The sequence below is a fragment of the Colletes gigas genome, unplaced genomic scaffold (assembly GCF_013123115.1).
Source record: "Colletes gigas isolate AHSC1104 unplaced genomic scaffold, ASM1312311v1 Colletes_gigas_Sc00011, whole genome shotgun sequence".
In the NCBI taxonomy this organism is placed as follows: domain Eukaryota; kingdom Metazoa; phylum Arthropoda; class Insecta; order Hymenoptera; family Colletidae; genus Colletes; species Colletes gigas.
This window is the reverse complement of record NW_025106640.1, coordinates 8,052,662-8,064,298: the sequence shown is the minus strand read 5'-3', so window position 1 is coordinate 8,064,298 and position 11,637 is coordinate 8,052,662. Positions and strand designations below refer to the sequence as shown.

Here is an 11,637-nt window from a genome sequence, read left to right as displayed (position 1 = left end):
CGCCGTGGAGGTAAACGCGCCGCGTAACGATAAAATTTGGGTAACAGCGAGTGTATGATCCTCATCTATGATGCATGCGAGTAAAATTCCGGCGAGAGCGAAACGTTTGTACGCGCGGAAAGTATCCAAACCGAAATCAACCATCGGGCGTCGTATATTTCGAAAGTCTGGTAAAAGGTTTTGGGGGGGGGGAGGAAACTGGCAACTTCAACACGGGGAACGTAAAACGGTGGAAAGTTGCAAGAAACGCGAGGAATACTATTTCATCCTTATCGCCTTTCGTCTATCAGAAAATGCTTTGGAGGGGACTCTCGAAAATCGTGTGCAATTTTGCACGATGGTTTCTCCGCGGAGTAAATTGAAACAGCCCCGTTTTCGCCGAATGGCTTAATCGTCGATGAGACCGTGTTTACGACTTTTAGGAACGAGTTAATTTCAGAAATATGCATTATCGATCGTCTGGAAGTCCGGGATCGCGGTTGGCACGCGACATTGTATGATCCTACGAGCCTGGATAGAGATCTACCAACGAACAAGTATACTTAACTAATTTAAAAGACGATTAAATATCGTTGGCGTTTGTTTCTCGAAGAAAGTATTTATTACGTTGAATTTGTTTTATATCGATAGGAGCACGATGTTAAAAATATGATAGAATTCCCAACACGTGTAACAATTTTATCATTGTTTGTTAAATCGTTCCACGGAGGCGATTACTAAAAATGTTTTCACTCGTTCGGTTTGGAATTAAAAATTCTCTTTTCGAGAATTTGAAACGGTTGTGTGTGCATTGGTCGACGTTAATGATTACTTTATCGTCTTGTACACCGATTCGTACCATTACGAGCGAAAAATGAACCAAGCCCAATTAGCAAAGGGTAGCGCCAAGGAGTTTGTATAATCGCTGGCAAATGTGAATGAACAAACGAGCATTTAAAACAGTATTCGCATAAGCGTGGCGCACAAAAGCTGAAACTTGCACAGTCACTGGTGACCTATATATTTTTCCACCCATTGTATTATTTTAATTTCTGTCTATTGTGCGGTTTATATTGTATTTCGAGCTTAAGCATTTATTTTCGAAACTGTAGAAAAGGGTCTCGAGTCGTCGAACTGTTTTAAATATATCGACATATTGAAATCTGCGTCGCTCGGAGAATATTTTAATAATTAACTTTCTTTTGAAAATTACGTGGAACGAACGCTTGGAGAGAATAGCGTATTATTTCTAAAGAATGTTTGATCGAACCGTTCGATTTGTGAAATGTTTTTAGACTTTTATGAAAAATTCCTATGGCGTGAGTGCATGGAAAAATCGTGTTAGGGAATCAGGAATAAAATTCACAAAGCGACCAGTGACAAGCAATCCGAGTGTCAACTGGTTTCCGTAGTGTAGTGGTTATCACATCCGCCTAACACGCAGAAGGTCCCCGGTTCGATCCCGGGCGGAAACATATTTTTTCCCCCGAACAAATTGGATCGTCACCCACTCGACTACCATACACTGTTTATTCTTTATATTTTTTCTATTTTAATTAATCGATGGCGTCGATAAAAAATTCGTTCAAAAACGCAGCAACGATAGACACCGCGCGTCGCGATAGCAAAGAGGGGATCTTCTTCGATAGTTTGGCGTCGACGACATCGAAGCACGCATCGACGATTCCCGTACGCTAATCGCTGATATTACAGTTTACGTAAACAACAGATAATGGTTGGGCAAATTCGGATTCGAGGATAGTAACAGTCGAATGGTTTCCGTGGTGTAGTGGTTATCACATCCGCCTAACACGCGGAAGGTCCCCGGTTCGATCCCGGGCGGAAACATTCGCTTTTTTTTTTTCTAATAATATTCTATTGCTTCGTAGAAAATGATCCCCTTTCCGTGGAATATATTTTCCTAATGATATAAACATTTTCTACGGCTGCAATAATCCGAAACAAGAGGGGATGCAATTTTTTTTTCTTTCCACGCGTTTCTATCGCCTTCTGGGTCGATTTCCGTGCAAGAGAATCGCCACAACCAGGGGGAGATACGCAACGTCGACGCACGGAGGATCTCGCAAATAGGCAATGCCAGTCGATTAACCGTAAACTACCGATCGCAGCGCGCGAAAGTGCATGCATTATGCAGCAGGCCCGTGTAACGATCCTGTAAACCGGACCGAGAGTATGCCTGGGAGAGCTATCGGGCCTGCAGTGAAACTTTGATCCAGCTTTCGAGAGGCGTAGGATCGCTTCGATCGCGAGCGAACGGATACACCGGGACCGGTTAGATTTAGACGGACACGCCCCGGGTTACGCAACGGGGTTCGTTGCCCTCCCGCATCGAAATTTATCACGATCGCGCGTCTTGCAGACCTACCCCTTGCAGAGATAAACCCTTGTAGATGTAACCCTTGAAGACCTAACCCTTGTAGATGTAACCCTTGCAGACCTAACCCTTACAGTTTTAACTCTTGCAGACCTAACCCTTGTAGATCTAACTCTTGCAGACCTAACCCTTACAGTTTTGACTCTTGCAGACCTAACCCTTACAGTTTTGACTCTTGCAGACCTAACCCTTACAGTTCTAACTTTTGCAGACCTAACCAATACAGTTCTAACTCTTGCAGACCTAACCCTTACAGTTCTAACTCTTGCAGACCTAACCTTTACAGTTCTAACTCTTGCAGACCTAACCTTTAGAGTTCTAACTCTTGCAGACCTAACCCTTAGAGTTCTAATTCTTGCAGACCTAACCCTTACAGTTCTAACTCTTGCAGACCTAACCCTTGCAGTCGTAACCTTTGCAGACCTAACCCTAGATCTCTGTCCACCATTTCTGAGTACATCAGATTCAGTTTACTCTGTTCCAGTTATTTTCAAGGCTCGTCAATTTTAGAATATGAAACGGATGACCCCAAAGGGCGAGGTTTCATCTTGCGTATATCAAACAAAACTTGATTTTAGTTTTCGAGATATTAAGTATCGTATTTCGAAAGGGGATAAGTTTGGGTTGAGTTTACGTTGTGTTCGGCTTAGTTTGCCTAATCCTGTTAACTCCCAACATCGCTATTCAAGAACGATGAGAAAATAGAAACTTCTCTTGCAAATGCAGTCTTCCTTTTTTTGAATTAGATCCAAGATAAATTGCTAACAAATAATATCCACTAGTTCCGTGTCATCGAGTTGGGGTTTCGAACCCAGCATTAAATCTGGAGTAAAATCGGCGAAAGTTAAAGAGATCACGGGGTACTCCTCCGCCGTGGAAACTTTGCGAGTAAAACTGTCATCGATAAAGTTTATATCGACAATGAAATTCGTCAGGACCGGGGGGGTAACCGTGGAAATTCCTCGACCGGATATGTAGCCGACACCGGCAGGCGCGAACTGTCACCGGGTGCACAACGGGGCGACAGGGTAACGAGAGCGAAAGAGGATTTCGAAGACGCGGCATCACGAACACGCTGGAAAATCCGGGAAACCGGGTGAACTTGGAAATCTCCCGCGAAAGATTGACCGAGATGCAACCACCCCCCGCGCAGAGCGAGAGAGAGAGAGAGAAAAGTGTCACGTCTCGGGTCGCTACGGAAGCGAGGAGAGCCGCTTCTAGCCGAGAGCTTTCGAGCTCTCGCAACTTCTAATACTCCGGGAGATAGGAAAATGCGAGCTGCCCCAGCTTTCCTTCCTTTTCTTTCGCGGTTGCGCCTCCGCGACCTACAACTTTCGCGGACGCGTCCCCCCACACCCCACTTTTCATCCACCCAGGGCGCTTTTGTTGCTGACAATATGCCGCGAGCGTCCTCGCGGATAGCCTCGTTCGGCCCGACGAATTAATGCAATCGTTATCACACGGAACAACCATTGTTCTTGGAACCACCCTCTACGCCTTCTTCGAACCCCATCGCTGCTCGCTACTTCGATCTTCAACCGATTAGAAACCTCTCAGGATCGAATTTACCACCCTTGTGGAAGACTTAATAGCTCGCATTTAAGATAAATTAAAAACTGTTCTGACTGAGCATTCTCAACGAGCCCTTAAAGGATTGACAGATTTTCCAATATTTAGATAATTACCTTTAGCAATTTTAATTTATCCAGTCGATAGAGGAAGTGTTTTGTAACTATATGACCTAACCCAGACCTAACCCAGATCTAATCCAGACCTAACCTAACCTAACGTCGAAAAATTTAGGCACCTTGGTCTGGGTTAGGTCTGGGTTAGGTCTGGATTAGGTCTGGATTAGGTCTGGGTTAGGTCTGGAAGAAAAAATTAGATTTTCGGTAAGAAATTTAGACCAAACCTAACCCACAGCCGGGACATAACAATTTTCAGACTCGGTAGTTCTGAAAAAATGACGAAAACGTGGAATTCCATTGATGGAAAGATCGCTGGAAAGCGAGCACACGGGGGGGTTACGAACATTCCAGGGAAGTACAAACTGCCTCGAATTGTTTAACGAACAAATTAACGGACGACGGAAGTAGAAATTTCGTCTTCGTGTTTCATAATAGCGTACCAGGCCAGGCTTTATTTTTAACGAGATTCCAAGAGTTTCTGGATATTCTAGCTTACACTCGAGCATCTCTGCGATACTGTTTCTAACAATCCGGATCGCATTCGGATCTAAACCGAGTAAAATCCAATTCCCAATAATGCCAACGTTGTTTAAAACTTTGCAAGGGTTTGGAATCTGTTGTACAAATTTCAGTCGAGGAAAAAACTGTCAATTTTTATGAAACACATTCGTTCGAACAACCTAAGAATTTAGTACATATAATTGGCTCGTGTGTGTTTGCTGGAATTGATTATGAAAGCACTCGAAGGAAAGATGGATAATGTTTCACGATGACGTCTTCTAATTTATAACCCGTATAACCAAGACTATCGAATTATAGTCGGTTCGAGAGTCTCTGAATTTAGCTTAAATATTTCTCGACAAGACCGTTTTGCGACAAAATGTCTAAAAACAAATATTTCTAATCGAATAATTCACGGTAGAGAATATTAAATCGGTAGTCGTCGAATTTGAGAATTTAAATGTTTTTTTTCCGGTACATTCGAGTAACTCGATTCTGGAACCAAATTGTACATTAACCCAGTACTTGGGCCAACTTCCATCTTCGGGCGAATAACTTGGAAAAACGTCTGCCGGAATATCATGTTCTCCGCGTTTTCACGGGAACGTTCTTTCCCCAATGACGTTATCGATCTTCTTCCTCGTCTTAATCCTGCATGCGACAAGTTCCATAATCCAATTCCCGAACGTAATAACGATGAGATTCTAGAAATTCATGGTTCACGACCAATTCGAGCCAAAGGTTACGTGTAATTGATACAGACATGTTTCGTTGTAAATTATCAGTCGTAAAGTAAGAAACTAAAATGATCTTTGGTATATTCGAACGATCCAAATCTGCTAGTCTATTTTTCCTGTTGAGGATTTCCATATTTTCGAGTTGGACGGTTCTCTACGTCGTCATTTTCCATCGAACTTTCTTCCTGACGGAGATCGAGAACGCCACGGCCCCCTCGCGCAAAAATATACGCTATTTTCGCGAAGGTACGACGGCAGTCCGAGCGGATATGGGTTCAATAACGGCGATCTCGGTGTCCGAGTCCGGAAACGGGAAACAAGAAGCACGGTCGCGCGGAGGAATCGTCGAATGTTCGGCACGTACCTCGATATCGGGGTCATCGAGAATAAAAGCTGTGTGTAGCACCATTTGGAAAGATTCCGCGTCGAAGGGGATCGAATAAAGCACGCCCGCGCACGCCACTTCCTATTTCTCTGTCTACGCCAGCGGTTCTTAACCTTTTCCCAGCCCGAGGAAGCTCCTAGTCGTTCCCGCGATCCTCGAAATACCAAAACTCGCGTGACTGAAAAATTGGAGGAAAAGTAGCAATAAATTAGGAAAATTAACGAGTCAAACAGGGGGCGAGAGCTCGAGTAGGAAAGTTGAAATTTCTCGTAAAGATTAAAAAGAGAGTAGTTTGGGAAACAAGACCGTTACGGGCTTGAATTCCGCATAGTACGGAGGAAAGTACGTTTCCTTGTTCCGTGGCCGGAAGTACACGTGTCGTTATGGTAACAATCCTAGTAAAATCATAGGGTGGTTTTCGAGACAGTTATGCGGGGAATTTAAGTCTGCTTAAACCATCATTACGAATGTTCAACCTCTTATGTTTCGGAATACGAGACGAAGTTTTTCCCTCGAGATAGCTAAGATTAATAATTTATCGGGTAGACGCGCCATCGAGTATAATTGTGCTCCGCGTCTGACCAGCAATCGATATTTCTACTTAAATTGAGTGTTCGCGATCGACCACCTTCGATACGGTGTTATTTGTTTCAATTTGGCGATAGATAACTAAACAACTATAAGATCCGCGGGCAAACAGATGCCAGAATACCACCATCGACGCGTAAAAACACCAAGGGAAGTAGAAATAACAAATAATGGTCGGACGCGCTCGACGATCTTCAAAGTCAATTTCCTCGAAAACAATGCATCGTATAAATAAGTTTATTTTATATTTTCGATTCGGTTTCTCGCGCAGAATAACCATATTGTTCGTGCCTTCGATTTTATAGAGATTCGGAAAACATCATTATTCCTTGCTTCGACCAGCGCCGTTTCTAAAATTAACCTTCTAACCCTAGAAACCATGGCTATGTCGATCTACCAGTGATATATGGTTAAAAGTAGAACATGTTTCGACGATTTAGTACCATTTAGTACCATTTAATCTTATCAAAAGCGATCGTATCGATTCTTCGACGAATAAATCATTCGTTCGAACCGTCTCGGATAATATTCTACTCGCGGGGAGGAGTTTCGACTTTTTGCAAAACCATCGTCCGAGGAGGAAAGTCGCATTTATCTCGACCGCCGACCCTGTGCCGTTCGACGTTGATGGACGACACCGTGATTGAGAATTCAAAAGTTTATCTCGAAATACCGAGACATCGTACGTCTTCTCGCGTATTTTGTTTCTCAGCCATTCTCTTTTAAACTCTTTTTATCGATTCCTACGATATTATACAAAACTTAAAACATTGCTCTTGCCATTCTGGCGCAAATAGATAGAATAAACTCTCGTTTAGCGGAGCATAGGTTGAACGACATCGATTTAACCGATGTTTAAAACCGTTGCTCCGAGGAAAGGAGTGGCTCGCGAGTAAAAAGGTTAAGAACCACTCTTTTTTAATGAGACCGAAAACAGTTCGGACGGTATCGGGGGGGGTGAAAGTCGAGGAGCGCGATAAAAATGCTCGGGATGTCTGCGTGTTTTTCGGTTTCCGCGTCTGTCTTTCTTTCGGTCGTGCAACGGGAACGCGTCGTTGGAATGTTTAATTCACCCGGTACCCCACGGTGGAATAGCTGCGCCGTTGCGTAGGTGAGAAAGGACCAGCGAACCACGGGTAGATTCTTTCCATCGATCGATCCCACCCCCCCTTCGTCCCGGTGTTATTCACGGCGTAACGTTATCTCGCCCTCTAACCTTTCCCCGGCTGCATCCCGCGTGTTTCCAGCCACCTTTAGCGTTCGCGGTACCACTTTCGGAACATAATACGATAACGGCGTGTTAAGTACGCTTTACGCTACCTTTTCTCCCGGCAGTTTGCTCCTCGCGATCTCTCCTTCCTCTTCTCTCTTTTTTTCACCCCCCACCGCCCTCTTTTTCTCTCCGCCGTTCCGGCCCGGCCACCGCCCCTCCCGACGCCACCATCTCGTATTCAGAAATATTCCCGCGGCATAATGCGGGGAATCTGCTTTTACAATTCCAAACTGCGAGCTCCGCTGGAACAGACAGCCGCGGAAAAATCACGATTGAACCACCGCCGCGAATTACGCCCGCCCTTTTACGAAACGAGTCGCCGGCTCCTTGGAAATCCGAGATTCGTAAAAAGACTCGTGCCGGATATTGTTAGCGAAGAGGGACCGTTTCGCTACCGGAAATAGAACGCCGCCGCGCCAGTTTCTGGGACACTGTTTTATTGAGATCGATGGATTATTATTTAAACGAGTCGCGTCGGATTCGTCGAAAACCAGGTTGCAGCCTTGCAGAAATTTCATAAATAAACGTCGACACTTTGTTACGTTCGCGGAGTCCTTGAATCTGTCCCGATATGCCTGGTTGACCTTGTTTGAAACAGTGATCGGGGAGGCAGAAAACTGAAAATAAATCCAGCGATCTTTTAGCTACCGCGTTCGCTGCTCGTTTCTTTTATACATTTACTGCCTTGGGGTCCTTACGTTCGGTAATAATAAAGAAATTGCTCGGGCACAATAACCGCGCGCGTATTAGGCAATTCCCCTTTTAAATTGAACCCTTCAGCGAACTACTTTGCCGCGTGTCGAGAAATAACTGGGCGAAACGAGAACGCCGGGTCGAAAGAAGCGAGCCGGGTCCTGATCTTCTTTTAACGAGTAGAACGTCGTAAAACGACGTTATATCTTTTTCCAGCCTACTGTGCCGAGGAGGCGAGAGCTTCCAGCGGAGTGGAAATTGCGATAGCACGGATTTCGCTACCCTTCCGCCCCATACCCCCCGTGCCTTTCTCCTCCCTCCGGGCCCCGCAGGACACCGGCATGAAAACCGAGCGATAAATACGAGATCTTGACAGAGAAATTCTCTCCTCTTTCGTTCGCGGTGACCGGTGGCCGTGTTTCGAAATTCCACGATCAATTTTTACCTCCGTTCGAACGGTCTTCTTTAAAATATGTAACGCGATTTCTCTCCGCTCGCCTACGCGGATGAAAGAAGGAGACCCCAAAGAGCTTCTTAACCCAGAACCGTTCCTCCCCTGGTCACTGACAAAACGACGGTGATTTTTTCACTTGGACCTCGGAAGAGATACAGCAGTTTCCATTTATGCCAGAATATCCGTGTAAATGGTAACTATAATCGTGGAATATTCAGAATCTGCCAAACTATTTTATTCTCATGACTCATTTCGCCACCTGGGATATTTCTCGGGCCAGCGGGGTTCCTTTGAGGCGCGGACAGAGGAACGCGCGCGCGAAGTAATTAGAGCGGGGGTTAAGCACTCGAAAGTATCGCGGGGAAAAGGAAGCAAAGTAGGTAATTAAAGAAGTCCCGTAGGATCCTCTGGCGCACGTTTCGCGCGGCTGTCGCGCGTCTTCGTGACATTTGCGTTTCATTCAGGAACGGGTGGCGCGCGCGAGAAGTCCTCGAGCCCGATGACGTACCGGCGGGCGGGAAAGTAACGTGCTCGAAAAGCAGAAAAAGGAGGATCTCCGGGGCACCGGGTTCTCGACTCGCTTTGGCTCCGGCTCTCCTTGACGAGCCTGAAGACAAATATGCTCGAGAACGACCTCGACGAACTCTCGAGAGAAGACGACGACGATGACGACGGCTACGACGAGTTACTTTAAATTCAAAAGTAACTATTTGCGTCCTCGGTTATTCGCACTTAATTTCATTTGCGCTAGCTAGCCCCCGGCCCAAGCCGCGTCACGTTCTCGTCCTTTCGTCGCTCCCGTCTGTTGCTGAAACGCCGCTCCCGCGATCCGGAAACAGTTTTATCGGCTACGACCCCTCTGAACCAGGATTCCTGGACAGCTGCGCGCCTGGGACGGTGCCAAAAGCTCCGCGATCGTTAGTCCACGGCTCGATTTCCAGAAATTTTACAAAAAACAGGTTCAATTTCTTTTAAACTCGAGCTTCTTTAACGCTGAACCCACCACGACCGGTCAAATATCAAATTTATACTTTTTGGAAAATACAGCAAAGATAAAAGGAGAGAATCTTCGGTTTCCACTGTCCAACAACGCGTATTAAATATACTAAAAGTTTAGACGCGTGCAGTTCCGAAACTGCTAGCGTTTTATTAATTATTAAGCCACTGTTGGCAGCGGTGAACCTTCCCCTTTAAAGTGGCTTTTGGTTTTTGTCGATCCGACTTTCCGTTTCCGAGATATCGCAAGTTATGTAAAAGCTTAATTTTTCAAATTCCACCGTCTCTCGCTTCCCCGTGTTAGAAAAGGCTATTAACGCTCATTAAAAATAGTTAAACTTTGGACGCGTGCAGTTCCGAAACTACTAGTGTTTTGTTAATTATTAAGCCACTGTTAGCGGCGGTGAACCTTCCCCTTTAAAGTGGTTTTTGGTTTTTGTCGATCGGACTTTCCGTTTTCGAGATATCGTAATTTATGTAAAAAGTAATTTTTCTTAATTCGACTCTCTCTGTCTTCGTCTGGCGCGTCGGACCTCTCGCTCGCTCGTGCGTCGTGCTGACCTACCCTACGAACGTGACTATCGTGACCCAGTTTCGGGCGTAGTATTTCCAAGAATTTACTACGCGCTACTACTTACGCGCGCGCGAGTTCATTCATCTCAATGAAACGTAAACAAACGCTCCGGACCGCGCGTCGTATCTCCGTAACCAGCCACCGCATCGACTTGAAATTAAAAACGCTATATCTCCGGAACTAATAAAGCTATCGACTCGTACAAACGCTCATTTTAAAGGGGATTTCATCCTCTATCCTATGAGCCTAACAACTATTCTAATTTTTGCTTTCTTCTATATTTATTTTGCAATCTAGTTTTACTTTATGCACCCAAAGAAGTTTTTGGATTATAAATTGTTTGTTCAATTGAAAATGAATTTAAATTTGTATACAGGTCCTAGAATCAGCTCGTATATTAATCGTAATAAATTCTTCGAGGCATTTGCCAGCGAATGCAATAACTAAATAATATTTCTGCCTTCCTCATCCAAAATATGTAAACCATTCGATGGAATTTGGTAAATCGGCGAAACAAACAATTAGTGGCTCGCGATGTTTTCCCCGATTCTCCTTGGGGGACCGAAACTCGCGTGAGAGTAACTCTCGCGAGGATGTCTGCCAGCGGCGGAACTTTCCGCGGGACCCGATTCGCCTAATTGCTCGGAGTAGCGCGTATTTTACGAATTCGCGGATCCTCGAGACGTCTCCGATGGTAATTTTCGACCGTCAAACGAAGAGGAGGCGGGGAAGTTGGATGAAACAGCTCTTAAGACGGGGGGGAAAGTTTACGGTGTCCCAGAGTCCGAGCGCCGGGGACGGTTACAAACGAGAGTTTCGCAACTTAATGGAAGAATGTATTATTCGAGAAGTTGAGAAATACGCGCGTCGTTTTAATGCCCCCGTCGCGGCCGGTCGAGCAAATTCCTTTACTACCGTGTTTAAGGCGAAAGTGTCCGGGGGATAAAAGAACGATTACGTTTTCGCGTTCGAAGCAGCCACGGCAAACCGGACCTCCGCTATCGCGAATATTCTTGCTGCCCTGCAATTACGCTCGACAGACTCCGCGCCGGAAACGCGCGTATACTCGTATCTACTGCGAAAATCGAGACTCGAGAAATCGAAGAAATTCTATTTCAATATCGTGGAATTATTTTTAACTAAATTATAATAATATTAATCAAAAAAGAATTTTTTTCTCAAAAGTACGTAGGATTTCGGGGGTATGCCTATTCACCAAAAATGATTGTAATCGCCCCCCGCAACTAAATATAATTTTTTCAGTATCATTTGAAATTTTTTAATTTCGCCAAAAAATTGTCCACCTTCCGGAATTTTTTTCTCGAGAATGGTTAGGATTTCGGAGGTATGTCTATTCACCAAAAATGATTGTAA

At 45.0% G+C, this 11,637-nt stretch overlaps 2 non-coding genes across 2 annotated transcripts; both read left to right on the top strand.

Annotated features, from left to right (window-relative positions):
* Positions 1–1,381: 1,381 nt before the first annotated feature.
* Trnav-aac lies at positions 1,382–1,454 on the top strand. Its single transcript has one exon. It is a non-coding gene; the product is annotated as a tRNA-Val (tRNA).
* Positions 1,455–1,754: 300 nt separating this feature from the next.
* Trnav-aac lies at positions 1,755–1,827 on the top strand. The gene has a single exon. It is a non-coding gene; the product is annotated as a tRNA-Val (tRNA).
* Positions 1,828–11,637: the final 9,810 nt, after the last annotated feature.